The following is a 19,171-nucleotide window of genomic DNA, read 5'->3' on the forward strand; positions in this document are numbered from 1 at the left end:
ATCAGGTTGCAGGTTGGTGCAAAAGTAATTGCAGTTTTTGCCATTACTTTTAATAACAAAAACTGCAATTACTTTTCCACCAATGTAATAATAAGTGTGAATGTGTGAGTGTATGTGTGCATGTGTGCACCTGTGTGTGTGTGTGTGTGTGTGTGTGCACGGGTGCATATGCATGCATGCTTGTGAGAGGCAGTACACTCCAAGGACAATTTGTTGGAAAATATGTCATCGAATCTGAGATTTAAAGAATGGATAGAACTATGGGTAATTTTTCTGTCTTTCCATTTTCCCTCTTTATTGCTGGCAAGTTGTTTATGTGATTAATAATAATAAAGCAGAGAAAAATGGGGAGGAGGTGAAGGCCAGTGTGTTCCGAGAGTACCATGAAAGTGTAGGCCTGGAGGCTGGAAATCCCAAGGCGGATCATTTAGAAAACAATATGCCGCTAATATCTCTTTTGTTTTGAAAACAAATTCATGACTGTGCACCTTTATTTAGTAGCTGTATGATGTTTGCCCACACAGATTTCTACTGCTACCAATAAAATGATCTTTTACTAAGTCCTAGGATAATAGCCAAGAGCACCTGCCCTGGAGTCAGCCTGTATGGCCGCATGAGTTTGGGCAGGTCATTTAATTTTTTGAGCTTCAATTTCTCATATTTGATTTCAGAATAGTAGTAGTACCTGGCTCATAGAGTCATCAAGATGAAACGAGATCACCTCTCTAAAAAATACCTTGTCCATTGCACACAGTAAATGTTCTGTGAAAGTCCACAGTTGTTTTAACATCTAGGGAGGATCCTTTCAGCCCATGTCTTCTTGGAGCTACTGATCTGACCATTTTGACCTAGTGGATGGTTTTTTTTAACCATATAGTTTAATAAAGATGGACCACAATACCCATATGTCCATCACATCACTTTATCTTACCACTTTCTGTTACCCAGGCTTAATCTTCTTGAAAGCAGAATCTAGGCATACAGATGAGAAAATTGGCTCAGACCCTGTCTCCCAGTGGAGAGATGTAGTATCCAGCTAAATCCTAGAACTTCTGACTTGAATCCACTTCTTTTCCCAGTATTTGGTACAATCTGTTAAATGTCTTAATGTCATGAATGTGTTAACGAGGATTCATTTTGTGGCAGAAGCAGGAATCAGAACTGTGTCGTCCCCTATGATGAAACGTCCACTCTAGACTGCTCCTTCGAGGCAGGACTTAGAGGTCAAAAGGATGCGACACATCTGGTTTCTGGTCATCTCATGCTTCTCTTGTGGCTTCATCCTCAGTCTTCACATGGCTGGAAAAGCCTCCAGCATCCCCAAACCTATGTTTCAGGAGGCATCCTGTGCTCAGTCCTGCCTTGGGGTCATGAGCCCATGCTTGATGGGATTATGACAATTAGCCAAGACAAGGTCACAAGTCACCATCAACAAACCCGTTGGAGAAGGGTGTGAGGACTCTGCTTGGTCAAGAACAGGTCACTCATTTCACCATGCATCCATCCCAACCACACTGAGCACAGAAGTGGGGCTGCTTCCACAGAGGTCATTCAGGATTCTGTTACCAGAAGAAAAGACACTGGGCAAGCCAAGTCAGCATTTGTCCACTGAGGAATTGCCCATTACTAGAAAATGGAGGAGAAAATTATTTTCTGGCTAACTGAGAGTTACACATAGATTCCCCTATTTTCTTTCTTTCTTTCTTTTTTTTTTTTTTTTGAGAGGGAGTCTCACTCTGTCACCAGGCTGGAGTGCAATGGCACGATCTCAGCTCACTGCAACCTCTGCCTCCCAGGTCCAAGCCATTCTCCTTCCTCAGCCTCCCAGGTAGCTGGGATTACAGGTGCTCACCACCATGCCCAGCTAATTTTTGTATTTGTAGTAGAGACGGGGTTTCACCATGTTGGCCAGGATGGTCTCAATCTCTTGACCTCATGATCCGCCCACCTTGGCCTCCCAAAGTGCTGGGATTACAGGCGTGAGCCACTGCGCCTAGCCAAATCCCCCATTTTCAAATCACCAGAATGTAATAAAGTAGACTTCTAGGGTCACATCACAAGATGCCCCCAATTTCTTAACCCGAGGGTTAACCTTGTGCACATCTATCCTTACTGTGATGAACCTAATCCCATCTTTCCTGTTGCAATGAGCTGAAAGAGTGGTCCATAGAGGACCATAACGATGGAAGTGTTGGAGACAGTGGTGACTAGGACCACCACGAAAAGTCCTCCAATAGTTACAGAACCCCAGCATGGGTTCTCTAACCCATACTGGATTAGAGAAAAGTCCAAAGGGAGACAGGCTAACTATCTCCTAATATTTGAGGGGCTGTCATGTATGGGGGAAACATATTGTTAATTCAATATTCCACTTAGAGGTAACATTCCATCGAATGGGTGGAAGTTATCAGAAGGCAGGTTTTGGCTCAACAGTGGTATAGTGAATGCTTGTTGATTTTGCTCTCCAGCATGCATTCTTCCTTTTTCTGGTAATGGCACCCTGATTTTGTTCTTGGGAGACATTTTCTCCATTCTCATTTCATGTAGTTTGAGCAGCTTCCGTACCCACCTTCAAGAAAGTAGCCCGTGATGGAGGTTTAGCCAGTCAGCTCAATGCATGCTCAGGCCACAGGCCCTGGCTGGTGGTGGCAGTCACTTTCTGTATCCCTCAGCCCACCTGTGGTTTCTGCTGAGCCAGGGCACCCAGTTCCTAGGACCCTGGTAGTATCACGCTCAAGCACCTGCTGTGACCCCCTGCTTTTCTGCCTCAGGCCTTTATCTGAAGCCTACCCCCTGACCCTAGCACATCCCATCTGAATTCAGCCCAGAGTGGGGAGGTGGAAGGGAGCAAATGCCTCCAAAACTGATCTTCAACCAGTGGAGACAGGAGATGGGGTGTCAATGAGCCATCACATCTTGTCCTTCTAGGGGGTATTCTACACAATTTCTGAGGGACCCCGGTAGGGCTGAGCCTCATTTGTTCATAGCAGTAACCAGTTTCATTATATATCTTTTATTGACTTTCCCTCTTTCCCTGGGCTCACCTTCCACATTAACTGCTTGTGCTCAAATCTCAATCTCAGGCTCTGTGGGTGAGTGGCAGGTGGCACCCAAATGAAGTCATTGGGAATTGATATGTTATCCAGTTTGGGCCAGTGAGAGAACAAAAACTCCCAAGAATTAGAAGGGAGCCATTGGTGTGGTGTCATAAAAAAATGAGTCTGAATTTGCCAGAGACCACCAAGCAGATCCAGAGGACAAAGCCAAGTAGAAGGAAACAGAGCTGAGATGAAGCTTGGCGATATCCTTTGAGCCCTGAATCAAGCCTCACCTGAACCCTACTTTACCTGGAATCGTGAAAGTTATGTAACCCAGTAAATTCCTCTTTTAGCTCAATTAACTGAAAGTGGAGGGGATTTTTTCCACTCCACTTCCAACCAAAAGATTCTGAACTAAAACCACAAAGAAATAAGTTTCCAACCATTAGCGCCGCCTCACAGTCAATAAGGTTGCCTTGAAAAGTATTGAGCTCCCCATAATTGAAGAGATCCAAGCAGAACACAATAAAACATCTATCTAATGTGCTGGAGAAGGTTTCTCCTTCTACACTAAGTTTGTTTTAGGGGCTTAGGAGGCAAACTACACAAATTCCAAGATCCATTTCAACTCTAACGTATCGGATTGACTAATAAAAATGAATAAATTGATTCAACACCTCTCTGGCTAAGAGGTGACCAGTGACAGTGTTTCCAACCTTGGCCTTACTCATCACACTGTAATATGGTTTGGCTACGTGTCCCCACCCAAATCTCATGTTAAATTTGTAATCCCCAGTGTTGAGAGGGAGGGACACAGTGGGAGGTAATTAAATCATGGGAGCAGATTTCCTCCTTGCTGTTCCTGCGATAGCGAGTGAGTTCTCACAAGATCTGGCTGTTTGAAAGTGTATAGCTCGTCCGCCTTCACTCTCTCCCTCTCCTGCTGGCCATATGAAAATGTGCTTTGCTTCCGCTTCACCTTCTGCCACGATTGTAAGTTTCCTGAGGCCTCCCTAGAAGCAGAAACCTGTACAGCCTGCAAAACCAGGAGCCGATTAAACCTTTTTTCTTAGTCTCAGGTATGTCTTCATAGCAGTGCAAAAACGGACTAATACACACTGCTTGCATAGTATTAAACAATCACATTTCATTAATGTGATTAATGATTAATCATTGTTTCCCCTGCCATCTCCCTACCCTCTGACAATTTGGATCACTGATACTTATTTAAAGCTTTTCTTTTCAGAATTGCCTAAATGCTACATTCTCTACCTGTATCAGAGGGTTGACAAGACAATCAGCACACTCAGTGTTAATATCAGGTCCCAAAAAGAGACATTCTCACTGAGGAGGAATCAGTCAACCCAGAGGCAGCAAGAAGGATTCACAGCTTTCTGGTTACTAAAATAAGGACTACTTTTACTCAGGACAAGCCTAATTATTATTTTGATGGCAGGAGGTTCAGATATGTTATCCACAGGCTCACAGATCTCCTCCCTCCACCCCCAAAGACCTGCTCCCATAAGACATGCTACATTAATATTTATTTTTTCAGAAACAGCATGCATTAACAAAATGAATAAAGCAGCAGGAAGTAAGTGGTCTCAGAATTTTTTTTAATAATAAAAAAATCAGCTTATTAATGGTGAAAATATACCAACAGGCACTTGTTTTGAAGAAAGATGTTCCACCTTGCATACAGAAGGAGCTGCCTGGCATGGTTAGCGGGAACACACTACAGATGGGAGTGAAGTCCCCACTGATGGCTGGATGGAGGGGCCCCCAGCCACCTGCCCTCCCCACACATTTGGAAGGAGAGACCACAATACCATGCTCAGAGCTACATAAATGAAAAAAAGAAAGAGGAGAGAGGCGATAGCCCTTAACATTTTTGGCCCAAGGAAAGAAGGTTTTAATCAGAAAGCGCTAATTCACTTATGGCCAGCAGAAAGACAATAAGAGACAGACTTACTGACTGTTGTAAAATGTAATTGATTAGGGTTTCTGAATCTTATTCATTTTTTAAAATGTTCTATCTTGTATTATGTATGCAGGTTGCTGGCTATATTTGTTCACTTCTCTCAATTATCTGCATACAGAAAATGTGACAAGGGCTGCTTTTCTTTTAATTTACTCTTGTGATCAAATGAGTTTCATCCATCAGGCAGCAGAATCGTGAAATGATTTCCTTTACACAAATACCAGTGTTTCAGTAAACTCACAAATGGATAGGAACGTGCATATAACCTCTCTCTCTCTCTCGCTCACTCGCTCACTCACTCTTCTCTCTCTCCCACATCCCCTGCCCTGTTTTTCCATGTGATGGCTCCCTTTTCCTGTGGGCTGCTGGGAAAATGGACAATGGACAAGTGTAACACCTATCACGAGAAGAACATGGAGAATATGGACGAGTGGCACTGAGTGAGCCCCAACAAGGTGCCTTCCCCCATGACTCATCTGAGCTCTGCAAAGATGCAGCACAGCCCCACAGATGGGCAGCCAACCAGGAGCCCATCCCTCTTGCCAATTCTCCCACTGGAAAGTGGAGGATTCAGGGGAGGAATCGGGTGGGAGGCACAGGGCAGTTTGGCCTTTCACATCCCATTTAATTAGGCCTGATGCTTGAAGGAATATCCCTGAACTTGGCTGATGGATAAGAAAAAGCTGACATATTTGGGCTAGACTTTTAGGCTTGGCAGAGTGTTCACTCCATAGGGGCACAGGGATCGAGTATCAGAGGGAAAGAAGAGCACAAAGCTGGGGTCCAAAGACCAAAAGTGTGTCCGGCTTCTGTATTATCTGGCCTCCAACTAAACATTCCCTTTCATGCCTTCCTCTCTAGGCACAAAGACCCATTCAACTGTGAAGCAACTTCAATAAATTCAACTCCACTGATAGGGTACCATGTGAGTCCCTATGTGCTGGACTCTGTTCTGAGCAGTGGGCTACCAAGATAAACAAACAAAAATCAGTGCCTTTTAGGAGGCCTTGGTTGAGCAAGGGAAGTGGGTTCATAAATAAATAATTAGAGAACAAATGCATCCACTTTATTACCTGCTAGGCTTATGTTAAAATTCCCTTAAAGATGGAATGGCTTCTGTTGAGGCAATTCATATCTCTCAAAAATTGTACTTCTAGCACCGGGGCTTTATGAACCAAATTAATGATCAGATGGGTTGAAGGGTTGAAGACGAAAATGGAGATTTCCTGACGCTATGGTTAATGTGTGACATCTATTCTGGGGTGGCTTCCAGTCTCAGCTCTCCAAAGACAAAAAGCCAATAAACAGTGAGGACACCTATTATGGGCTGGAATATGTCCCTCCTCACCCCCCAAATTCATATGTTCAAGTCCTAACCCCCAGTGTCTCATAATGTGACTAGATTTGGAGATAGGGGCTTTCAAGAGAAAATTAAGCCTGTTTGGGTGATCCCTAATCCAATATGATTGGCGTACTTCTGAGAAGAGGAAATTTGGGCACACAAAGAGACCACAGGGGTACACAGAGAAACAGCCATGTGAAGAGGCAGCAAGAAGGCCGCTGTCTGCAAGCCGAGGAGAGAGACCACAGGAGCAACCACCCCCCTGCAAGTGTCTTGATCTTGGACTTCCAGCCTCCAGAACCCAGAGAAAATAAATGTTGATGGTTTAAGCCACCCAGTCCGTAGGATCACTATGGCAGTCCTAGCAAACTAACACAGCATGACTCCCTCTTAGCAAACTAACACAGCATGACTCATTGAGATGATCTCCCCACTTGGCTGCCCACGGAGAGGCCTTCATGCCAGCCTCAGGCACCAGCACCCCTTGGTGGCATTGTGCACCAAAGCACAAAGCACAAAGATAAGGTGCAGTACCACCTTATCCCCTGAGAAACTGCTTTGCGCCCAAGCACACAAAAAGGGAGCTCCTGGCCTCCTGATTTTCACAGACTGAGCACTGAGCTCACTGCCCCACTGGCTCACTTCACTGAGCTCTGCCTAACCTTGGACTTTTCTACTCCAATCCCATTCAGCCTCCTGGGACCTTCAGATTTGACATTCGGCATCGTCTTGTAAACTTGGACTCTGACTCCCTCTTGCCCTCAAATCCCATTCAGTATTGCCAGGACCACCTGGTCCTCCCAGCATCGTGAGTGGACCCAGGGACCTCACAACATTCCCACACTTTCTCAAATCTCTCTTCACTCCAGACAGAACAACCCCTCGAGCCAAGTGCCCAAGTCTCCTCTCTGCCAGGGTGTCCCTAGCACCGACTCAAAGCACCAACTCAAAGCCTGGCACACAGTGTGGGCTTCATATACCTCTGGTGACCAAATTCGCAGACTGGATACATACACAAAGAACAGCCTTTCTCTCATAACCCCATGCATTCTCTCAAAGCAAGACTCCAGAATCAAGTGAAAGCATTTTAGATTTATTTAGAGTGTTATCTGTTATCAAGGATGACGGGGGAAGGTTAGAGGATGCCGGAGCACTTCTGAGCACATACAGATATAGAGGAAGGCAGAGCCACTGCTAATTTCCCAAGTGGGAAATACCCTGTCCCCATTAGCGTTGGATTTCCTGGCCTCCTGGCTTTACCACGGCTCCAGTGTTAGGTGAACCTTTATTTTTATATTGCACAGAACACACACTCAGACCAAAAAAAAAAAAAAAAAAACAGTAAAGGGGTATGCTTTTTCTCAGCTATTGGAAAACATATATAGGCTTCATGGATCCTACATTACCTCTAAAATTGTTTTCAGATCTGGCCTGTCCTATGTTAAATCGCTTCCTCATTTTTCTTTTTATGTGCAGCCTTCACTGTGAAATAGTTTTTGCATCTGGACAATGAAATTGAACTTGCCTAAAGGGCAAAGAACAACGTATAATCATAAATTGAAAACTTCTCAGTTGGAAAGAAGTCACTGGAGGCAAACAGATGATGGGAAACTTTTGTTTTGTTTTGTTTGAGATGGAGTCGCATTCTGTCACCCAGGCTGGGGTGCAGTGGTGTGAGCTTGGCTCACTGCAACCTCCACCTCCCAGGTTCAAGCGATTCTCCTGCCTCAGCCTCCTGAGTAGCTGGAATCACAGGCGCCTACCACCATGCCTGGCTAATTTTTGTATTTTTAGTAGAGACGGGGTTTCACCATGTTGGCCAGGCTTGTCTTTAACTCCTGATCTCAAATGATCCGCCCACCTTGGCCTCCCAAAGTGCTGGGATTACAGGCGTGACCCACCGCACCCGGCCAATGGTGGGAGACTTTTAAGATTTAGGTAGATACATCATCATTCTCCAAGACCCAGCATGAGCAGTCCAAGGAGGAACATCAGATCAGGAGTCAGAAGACCCAAGGTTGATTGACAACCCCACCCCTTCAAAGCTGTGTGACATTGGGGAAATCACTTCACCTCTCTGATTGTCCTTATTTTTTTTATTATTATTATCATACTTTTGCATTTGTAAAATAAAAGTGATATTTATGCCATGTCTGTCATGAGGTCATTGTAAAATTCAAATGAGACCTTTGCTAAAATGCACCACTCTGTACAAGTAAAGGAAACATATCAGGAAAGAACATCTGAAGCTTGGGTTTAGATTCCCAGTCTGCCAGTGAATACTTCTGTATCTGTGGGCCTGAGGTATCACTTTCTCCTTTTACACTTCCGTTTCTTCATCTTAAAATGTAATAAATAAATTAAGCATCTTGGCAGGGGGTGGAGGGGAGAGCTTCTGCCTTTATGATACATGGAATAGAGATGCGAGGCCTTTTCCTCTTGGAATTCTAGAGGAGGAACCTTCTATCTTTGGCTGCTTACCCTAGGGAAACCCACAATGAGAGAAAGGTGTTCATGCCTCACGTGACTCAAAGTCCTACCTGTTTCAGTTGCAACTGTGTCCTAAGGAATCCTAGCTTCACTTTGCTCCACCACACACACAGTCCACATAAGTAGTGAGAAAAAGCTGCTACATATATAAACCAGATCATGTCACTGGCTAGTCTGAAACCCTCAGTGCTTAATACACCTTCCACTTACAACAAACCCTAAATTCCTTACTAGGGCCTCTAAGGCCAGGTAAGAGCTGCCCGCAACCCCTACCCCCCACCCCACCCCGCACCACACTCCACTGGCCTTACTGACCGAGGTTGCAGTTATACCTGCCTTCCCATGGTTCCTCAATCCTGCCCTGATCTTTGTCGCCTGAATCTAATGGTTCTGCAAATCTGCCCTGAACCTTGTTGCCTGAGGGTAATGGTTCCTGGAACCTGCCCTGATCTTTGTTGCCTGAGGGTAATGTTTCTTCCATGGATGCTTTTTTCCCCTGCATTCATTTCCTGTGGCTGCTGTAAGAAGTCACTCCAAACTGGGTGACTTAACAGAAATTTACTATCTTCCAGTTCTGAAGGCTGGAGTTGAAAACTAAGGTGTCAGCAGGGCCCCACTCCCCCAAAAGGCTCCAGGGAACCATAGTCCCTTGACCCTCCCAGCTTCTGGTGGCTTTGTCTTTCCCTGTGGCAGAGTCCCCAGCTCTCTGCCTCTGTCTTCACATTGCCTTCTCTTCTGTATCTCTGTCTTCCCCTCTCTGCCTCTGTCTTCACATTGCCTTCTCTTCTGTATCTCTGTCTTCCCCTCTCTGCCTCCACTGTCACTGGATTTAAGCCCACCTGGACGATCCAGGGTGATTTCACCTTGAGACCCTTTTTAATGACCTCTGCAAAGATCCTTTTTCCAATCAAGGTCACCATCACAGTTCCCGGGGAATGTTTGGCTAGGACATGGACATATCTTTCTGGGGGCCACCACTGACCCCCAAGCCCCATTGCCACACATTTTTGCTAGGTCAGAAAAGACATTTTTGATAGTCACGATCAGGACAGGGGCAGGGGGAGGATGGTGCTTCTGACATCCAGTGGGTAGAGGCCAGAGAATCTGCCAAACATCCCACAGAGCACAGGATGCCCTTCTACAAGAGAGGATTATCCAGCCCCAAATGTCAATAGCACTGAGATGGAGAAGACCTGCCTTCCAGTTTTGGCACCTGCTGTTCCCTCTTCCTGGGAGACATGCCCGTGGATGATCCGATCTTGCTACTGAGGCCTCACCACCCATTACCCTATCCACTCGCTACTGCAATCTGTGTTTCATTTCCCTCAGAGCCGCGTCTCAATGGGAAGCCCTTATTGATTCACTTACTTGTTTGCTGTGTCTCCCTCTCTCCCCTCCCCAGTGCTGCCCCCGACAGGAGACTGACCACAAGCTCCTGTGAAAGCTGGATTTTGTCTCTTTCTGAACCACATTTCCATGCCAAGAGCAGAGCAGGTGCTCTGTGCACACTTTCTGAATGGAAGAATGAATGAATGAACAGGTGAGTATCCTGCAAGAGGGCGGGCCTCAGAGGCAACGTCCACACCAAACATTGCCAGCACTCGAGGGGACTGATGGGACTTCAGGAACTGAGAGAGGCCATTGGTGAATATACCAAGATGTCCTTTTCCAGAGAGCTTAAGCAATAAATAAGAAAAGATCTTTCCTTCTTTTTCTGTGTGAGTTTAAATCAAAATGTGGGTTTCACCATTGTCTATTCTGTGCCGAGGATGGTGATAACTGATGTGATATTAACAGTGAAGCTGAATGCAAGATCCCTGACTTTAACAAGCCTGGATTATGGTTAAGATGAGACTGAACCCAGATAAAACAGTGTCTGATTAGGTGCCAGGCTGCATGAGGCTAGAGAGAGCCAGCGGCTGGGCAGGGACGGGGGTGGTGTGGTGAAGCCGTCATCACAGGGGCTAGCTTCGGCAGTACATATTAAAATGAGAATGGTACAGAGAAGACTAGCACAGCCCCTGTGTAAGAATGTCACACCAATTCGTGAAGCGTCCCATGTTGTGCTCAGTGTTCGGAAAGTCATTTCACCTTAGTGAACTTGCTCCAAAGAAACAGTGTGAGGCAAAGCAAAACAGGGGGCACCAAATGTTGAAATTGTGATTTTGCACCACAAAAATATTCACGTAAGGTGATTTGTGATATAAGAAAGAAACAGAGTTACATGTGAAATGCATCTTGGAAATGGGGGGGAAAGTCGTCATAGAAAGGTAGACCCTTACCTGGGTCGGAATGAATGGGGAGGGCTCCTATTGGGAAGAAGCCTCCGAGGGGCCAGCCACACATTTGTCATCACTGAGAGATGAAGGGAGAAGCCTGGGCCACTTGGGAGCTGGTGAAGAAAAGGCCCCAAAAGAGGGTGGCGGCATGGATGGGTTTAGGTTGGATTCCATCACTTTCTGTCCTTGACCACTGAGACCAGGGGTGTGTGTTTGACCCATAGATAATATAGGCCCACCGGGGGCTTTCAGTAAGGGAGGGCACCTCAGAAGTCATTTGGGAAGATTGATCTCAGAGAAATAGAATAGCCAGGAAGAAAGAGAACTTGAAGGGAGGCTGCAGTCCCATTTGCAGGTGATTGCGGCCATCCAGGCATGAAATGGTTGACTCTATTGGAATTGCGTATTTATTTCATAATGAGAAGCAGAAACCTTCTTCACCTTTCCATCCTTGCCTCTCCTGTTGCCTCTCCTCTTCTCTGTATTTGGAATTCTCGCTTAAAAATTCATTTGACTACATACCTGCTCCAGGTGATTCTCTTCTCTGCAACAAAGCACTCATTTCCAATGAGGAAAACTGGAGTCACAGAGATGCTAGGAGGGAATGGTCCTGCAGAAGATGCAGCAGAAGGTACATACACATCAACAAGGCTGACAGCTGTTGGAGACAACCATCTCCCTGAAGCCTCAACATCCACATTGCTTGACTTGGTTAAAATCTGTGACCTCAACACAGCATGAATGCAGCTTAAAAAAAAAAGTCATGCCTCTGTGTGTTTCATTTTATGTACTCAAAAAACAGGTAGAATGCAGAAAAGTGGAGCTTCAGCCTCTGCAGGAAAATGGCAATGGAAACACAACCATGGAATTGTCCCAGCAGGAACAGACTCTGGCTGCCCAAGGAGTGACATCAAGATATTGGTGGAAATTCCAGACAACAGCTGGTTTGATCTATTATTTACATTCCCACGTAATTTTTACATCTTTTCTGGGTTTTAAAATTATCTCTGCCAACTACCCATTCCTCCGCTTTGGTATCAAATGTCGCCTTGCTTATCAAGTTATTCCCTACAACGTAGGGAAAACAAGTATGTCACAGAGCAGTAGCCATAGACAAAAAACAAACAATAGCAAAAACCAAGGTAGGTGTTTTAATCTAGTAGAACATAACACAGGTACATTTTTGTCCAAAAACAAGGACAAAAATGTTAGATCTTAAGGCATGATGTTGTAGAAATCTACAACAAATGGAAAGAATGTATTTACACATAAGTCTTCAGAAGAACAATCTGTTTCAATGCTCACAGCCTAAAAGCAATAGACTACATGGATGATGAAAATGATCTGCTAGGTGCAATTAGCTACTTTATAACCAGGAGGCAATTGCTTCTACTGTGGCTTAATAATAACAGAATATTGTTCTACTGTAACAGAATAGAGAACATCAGCTCATCAACTATGTGAGCTGGGTCAGGTGAACAACTATCTCATTGAATCTCAGTTTCCCTAGTTACTACATGGGAGTAGAATCTCAGAGGATTGTGATGGGAATGAAATGGGATGATTCACATAGGAACTGTCTGTCAAAAAGCAGTGTGCTCATTCAAGAAGGCACTTCTGGATAAAAGAGATCCAAAAGTGGCTCCAGGCAGAAGAGGTTATTGATTCCTTGGCCACAGGAGTGAAGTTCAAAGAAGAATTGGGTTTTATTGAATTACTCAAGTTTTGCTCAAACACTTTACAGTTATCTCTGATGCCTCACTTTCTGCTGCACATCTAAAATCATTACAAATTCTTTTATTTCTTCTTTAAAACATATTCAGAATCTGACCACCTCTTACCCCCTCCACTGCTGGCACCCAGCTTTCATCATCTCTCACCTGGGTCTCCCTGTTGCAGCACTTCCCGTCTACACCCACTGACAGCTGGCTCTTTCACAGCCACGGCCAGATTGTATCTCTCCTTTGCTCAGCATCCTGCAGGGGCCAGTCTTTTCTGAGATCAGAAATTACTTCTCTAGCCTCATCTACTGTGTTCTACACACTCTGTTCCAACCTCGCTGGCTTCCCTGCTGCTCCTTGAGCACACCAGGCACCTTCTGCCTCTGGGCCTTGCACTGGCTATTTCCTGCATCTGGAATGTTCTTTGCTCAGATATTCCTGTAAGTAACTCCCTCACCTCTTCCAAGTCATCTTCTCAAAGAGGCTGATTCTCACCTCCCTATTGAAAACTGGAACCCTCTACCCTGATCTCCCTTAGCTTGTGTGTTAGTTCTTCTTCACAGAACTTACACCTTCTAACATTATTTGCTATTTTTATTCTTTATTTTCTATCTTTTCACACACATACATAAGCATTTAAGTGCTCACATCATGAGGGAGGGATCTTTGGGCATCTTATTCATGGATGTGTTCCATAATGGACCCATAGTAGGTCCTCAATAAATATTCTTGATTTTTAAAAAGTGTTTGTTAGGTATAGTGATTAAAAGCTTGGATTTGTGATCCAGATTGCTTGCATTTGAACCTGGGTTCTTCCAATTCCTAACTGTATAATTGTGGATACTTTACATAATTTCTCTGTGCCTGATTTTCCTTCTGTAAAATGAACACCCCCACCCCCCTGCCCCGCCGCCCTATTGAAGTAATTCTTGTGGAATTATTGCTCCTTGCACTTCAGGTTGGTATATGGTAAAACAGAATATCAGGCTTCATTCACCGTAGTGATGAGTTAGCTGACCAACAGAAGAGGTTTCTAAGGGAAGGTTTGCATATCACACCTTTCCCTGGTTAACCATTTTCTGAATGCCTGCTAATACTATACTCATATATGACAAGCTATATCAATTAAAATTCCTTGATGAAGCAACATGGGTGAGCAAACTCAAATATCCATGGTACGCACAGCTTGACTCATGGGGTTCTCCCTCTCCTTCTCTTGCCTCTGCTTCCCCTGGGTTGGGCAATATCCTCAGTCAGCTCTTGCCTCATAGTGCCAAGATGGCTGCCACAGCTCCAGACTAGATATCATTCATAGGCTGTGGACTAGTAGAAGAGCACAGAGCTCCTTTGCCAGACTGCCCATCTGGGTCTCTTGCTCTGTTCCCTTTGGCTCCTATGCCCATCCTTGACTCAATCACTATAAAAATATGATGCTCTGATTAGCTAAAACCTACATCAAATTCTCCCTAAGTCAGAGGTGAAGTCCCTCCCAGGACACACAGACAGGGGGTAGGAGAAAGCAAGGTCAGACACAGTTAGCAGCAGAAGGATGCATGGGTACCAGAAGCCAGAGATAGCACATGTCCACTGTCCTGAGAACACTGCCAATCCCCTCCAAAGAATCTTCCCTCCCTACCTCCTTTAGGTTTCACAATCCACTGAAGCATCCTTCCATAAGAATTCAAAGTCAGTTATATTTGGACCAGGTACCTCTGGGCCCAGTGAAGGAAGACGGGCATCTACCATCTACTGATGTTAAACTTAACCTCGAGGTAAGATGAAACCCAAACCCTTGTAATAAAACTACATATGTGATATGGGTTGGATCTGTGTCCCCACCCAAATCTCATGTTCAATTGTAGTCCCCAGTGTTGGAGGTGGGGCCTGGTGGGAGGTGATTTGATCATGGGGGTGGTTTCTCATGAATGGTTTAGCATCATCCCTTTGGTGCTGTTCTCATGATAGTGAATGAGTTCTCACGAGACCTGGTTGTTTAAAAGAGTGCACGGCACCTCCCCCCTCTCTCTCTTGCTCCTTCTCTGCCCATGTGAGATGCCGTTCCTCTTTGCCTTCTTCTATGATTATAAGTTTCCTGAGGCCTCCCCGGAAGCCAAGCAGATGCCAGCATCATGCTTCCTGTACAGCCTGCAGAACCATGAGCCAATTAAACCTCTTTTCTATGTAAATTACCCAGTGTCAGGTATTCTTTATAGCAATGCAAGAACGGATTAATACAATATACACAGGAAAACCACGTCCTTATGATCTGTCTCCTGTACTTCCTAGTCTAGCAGAGTGTGAACAAGGTACTTACCCCATCTGTGCCTCAGTTTCCTCATATCTGAAATGGGCATCCTACTTTTTCACACCAAATAGGGCTGCTGTGAAGATTAAATTGGATCGTACACATAAAGCCCTTAGAACAGTGGCTGGCACATGGCAAAGACCTGCTAAATGTTAACAATTATTATTGTCCCTGCTATTATTAGCAAAGGACCAGTAACCAACTTAGTACAGTACTAAGCCTTGTGACACGAGACAGATGTGCACAGTGTTATTTGGCCTGAGAGTCCTTTATATCTTCCCAAGAGGAATGTTTTCCTTGAGTGTCAGTTATTGAGACACTTATAGACAGACTTTTCAGCATGTCCCACACTGGGTTGGACTCTCCCTAGCTAAAGAGTTAATCCATCTAATCAGTAAATTCCTCTAGCCCTTGTCTGTTACTAGCTATTAAAAAGATGGCTGAGTTTATGGTGGTCTAAGATGAGCCAAGTGGAAGATGGGAAAAGATTCATCCCTGAGGGCAAATGGGCTGGAGACACTAGAGGAGTTCTAACATTTGCTCCAATTGTGGTAACCCTGAAGACAAAAAGATGGCACAGGCACACCTGAGCAGCTGCAAACCCTTGCTGCCCCTTAGCATCCAACAGCGAACTGTCTGAGCAGGAAAAATAATTGCCCTAACACAATTGACTTAAGTCTCTTATCTGCCCAGAGCTTCTGGGCTGAGCTTATGAGTCCTGATAAAAGTCTACGGATGGGAAGGAAAGGCTCTCTGCCTCTCCAGTAAGGAAAAATCTGCCTGCTCCCCTACAGACCCATGGGCTGCCTGGTCTTCTCATTGTGAAAACCCACAGATAACATGCGGGAAAGAAGATTTTTTTAAAAAGGGGTTAGAGCTGAATGTTTTTCATTGGTGACTCTTCTTACCTAGTGTTGTCTCTGAAAAAGATTCAGAATCCTGGCTCTAGCAAAGGGTTTTTTTTGTTTTTGTTTTTTTTTGTTTGTTTGTTTGTTTTGCAATGACAGGCTTTCTAAGGCTACCCAGCCAGGGCTACCTCTCTGGATATCCTGGCAAATCTGGAACAACTGTTTTCCTGACAACCTAGTGAGAGAAGCCAGGAAACCAATCTGTCGCATTCTTTTAAAACCCTTGGCAGTTTTGAGTCAAATTACAGCTCAGATGTTTGGTCAGCAGACAACCCAATTCCAGTAAGACATTCCCGGCTCTATCCCTAATTAGTGTTGCAATCCACCATGATCCAATTGATCCTTCTGGCACCCAGTCTTCCCATCTGTAAAATGGGAAGATTCAACCAGATGAATTCTGAGATCTCCTCTGTGAACATCCTCATGATTCAACCAGATGAATTCTGAGATCTCCTCGGTGAACATCCTTGTGATGTTCTGTTTCAAAGAAAGGGTTTGTATCTGTGGTCAGCATGTAAGGCAAAAATTACCCCATTACATGGTTTCCATTGCCTATACAGTGCCCTGGCCTTGGGTTTTGTTTTTTCAGGAATGTACAGTAAATTTTATACACTCCAAAATTTGAGACTCACTGAGCAAGACAAAGAAAGAAGTAAAAGAGTTGGATGCAGGCTGGCATCCAGGCCTTCAAACCACCTTATCTTGAGAATAACTATCAAATCCCTGATGATGAAAAGGGGATGGGGGAAGAATGAATAACATGTTCCTGCTTGATGGTAGGGTTTGATCTATTTTGTTTTAAAAACCCTCTGGAGCCTTGGCCCCTACTGATAGATTTGTTTCTCTCTAAAAGGATTAAATAACATTTTATGTGTAAATAAAGTATTTAGCACAGAATCCAGAACCTGGTAGGTAAGAATACAAGTTGAATTTGAATCTAAATCTTGCCTTTTCACCATTCTTTGAGAAACTGCAAAGGAGAATGTGGTCACCTGTGAGCCGTCCTCCAAAGCTGGGTTTTCCCGTGGTGACCCCACCATAGAGCTGCCCCATGCAACGCCCCGGTCTCAAGCCCCTGGACCATGGGATTAGGTTCCAGAGGCAGCAGAAGAGTGAGCAGTGCAACTGCAGCTGAGCTCACATGTGGGAAACCTTTCTGTAAATAGCAAAGGGTGCTCATCAATGATGAATCATTAACACCATCCGCCTGACCAATGAAGCCAGACTGGGCCTTCTCATTTGGGTAGTTCATGAGCTAACATTTCAGTCCTCACCATGAGCCAGGCAGTGGTCAGTGATTTACCTGCAACAAGAACCCCTTACAGTGTGAGGCACCCACCATCATCATCACCAGTCTTACTAGGGGAGGATATAGAAGATCAGAGAGGCTAAGTGACATGGCCAGGCTCATCTCATCTCTAACTGGCAGGTCTGGGATTCAGATCTGGGTTATGCCTGTCTTTAGAAGGGGCCCATCTTTCCTTTTACCTCCCCACCCCCTGATTTCAGACCTGCTGACCCAACTCCCAGTGTAATGGTATTTGGAGGTGGGGCCTTTGGGAGGTGTATTAGTCCACTTTCATGCTGCTGATGAAGACATACTTGAGACCAGGAAGAAAAAGAGGTTTTAATGAACTTACACTTCAGTGTAGCTGGGTAGGCCTCACAATCATGGCGGAAGGTGAAAGGCATGTCTCACATAGCAGCAGTCAACAGAAGAAGCTTGCGCAGGGAAATTCCCCTTTTTAAAATCATCAGTTCCCATGAGACTTACTCACTATCACAAGAAGAGCACGGGAAAGACCTGCCCCCATGATTCAATTACCTCCCACCAGATCCTTCCCACAATACATGAGAATTCAAGATGAGATTTGGGTGGGGACACAGCCAAACCATATCATTCCACCTCGGCCCCTCCCAAATCTCATGTCCTCACATATCAAAACCAATCATGTCTTCCCAACAGTTCCCCAATGTCTTAACTCATTTCAAGCATTAACTAAAAATCCACAGTCCGAAGTCTCATCCAAGACAAGGCAAGTCCCTTGCACCTATGAGTCTGTAAAATCAAAAGCAAGTTAGTTACTTCCTACAGACAATCCAAGCATTGGGTAAATACAGCCATTACAAATGGGATAAAATGGCCAGAACAAAGGGGCTACAGGCTCCATGCAAGTCCAAAATCCAGCAGGGCAGTCAAATCTGATAATTCCAAAATGATCTCCTTTGACTCCATGTCTCATATTCAGGTTACACTGATGAAAGAGGTAGGTTCTTATGGTCTTGGGCAGCTCCACCCCTGTTGCTTTGCAGGGTACAGCCTCCCTCCTGGCTGCTTTCACAGGCTGGCATTGAGTGTCTGCAGCTTTTCCAGGCACACGGTGGGAGCTGTCAGTGGATCTACCATTCTGGGGTCTGGAGGACAGTGGCCCTCTTCTCACAACTCCACTAAGCAGCATCCCAGTAGGGACTCCATGTGGGGGGCTCTGACCCCACATTTCCCTTCTGCACTGCCCTAGCAGAGGCTCTCCATGAAAACCCTGCCCCTGCAGCAAACTTCTGCCTGGACATCCAGGTGTTTCCATACATCCTCTGAAATCTAGGCAGAGGTTCCCAAACCTCAACTCTTGACTTCTGTGCACTGGCAGGCTCAACATCACATGGAAGTTGCCATGGCTTGAGGCTTGCACCCTCTGAAGCCAAGACCCAAGCTCTATGTTGGCCCCTGTCAGCCACGGCTGGAGCAGCTGGGATGGAGAATGCCAGATCCCTAGGCTGCACACAGCATGGGGACCCTGGGCCTGTTCCACAAAACCACTTTTTTCTCCTAGGCCTCTGGGCCTGTGATGGGAGAGACTGCTTTGAAGACCTCTGACATGCCCTGGAGACAATTTCCCCATTGTCTCAGGGATTAACAATTGGTTCCTTGTCACTTACGCAAGTTTCTTAAGTCAGCTTGGATTTCTCCTCAGGAAATGGGATTTCCTTTTCTATTGCATTGTCAGGATGCAAATTTTTTGAACTTTTATGCTCCGCTTCCTTTATAAAACTGAATGCCTTTAACAGCACTCAAGTCACATCTTGAATACTTTGCTACTTAGAAATTT

General features: G+C 45.1%; 1 protein-coding gene and 1 non-coding gene across 4 annotated transcripts in view; one reads left to right on the forward strand and one right to left on the reverse strand.

Annotated features, from left to right (window-relative positions):
• The window catches only part of KAZN (kazrin, periplakin interacting protein), a 1,230,044-nt gene that overhangs the window by 986,644 nt on the left and 224,229 nt on the right, over window positions 1-19,171 (reverse strand). The window lies entirely within an intron of this gene.
• LOC112207055 (U6 spliceosomal RNA) lies at window positions 10,815-10,917 on the forward strand. Its single transcript, XR_002941534.1, has one exon. It is a non-coding gene; the product is annotated as a U6 spliceosomal RNA (small nuclear RNA).

This window comes from Pan troglodytes, chromosome 1 (genome assembly GCF_028858775.2).
Source record: "Pan troglodytes isolate AG18354 chromosome 1, NHGRI_mPanTro3-v2.0_pri, whole genome shotgun sequence".
Taxonomy (NCBI): Eukaryota; Metazoa; Chordata; class Mammalia; order Primates; family Hominidae; genus Pan; species Pan troglodytes.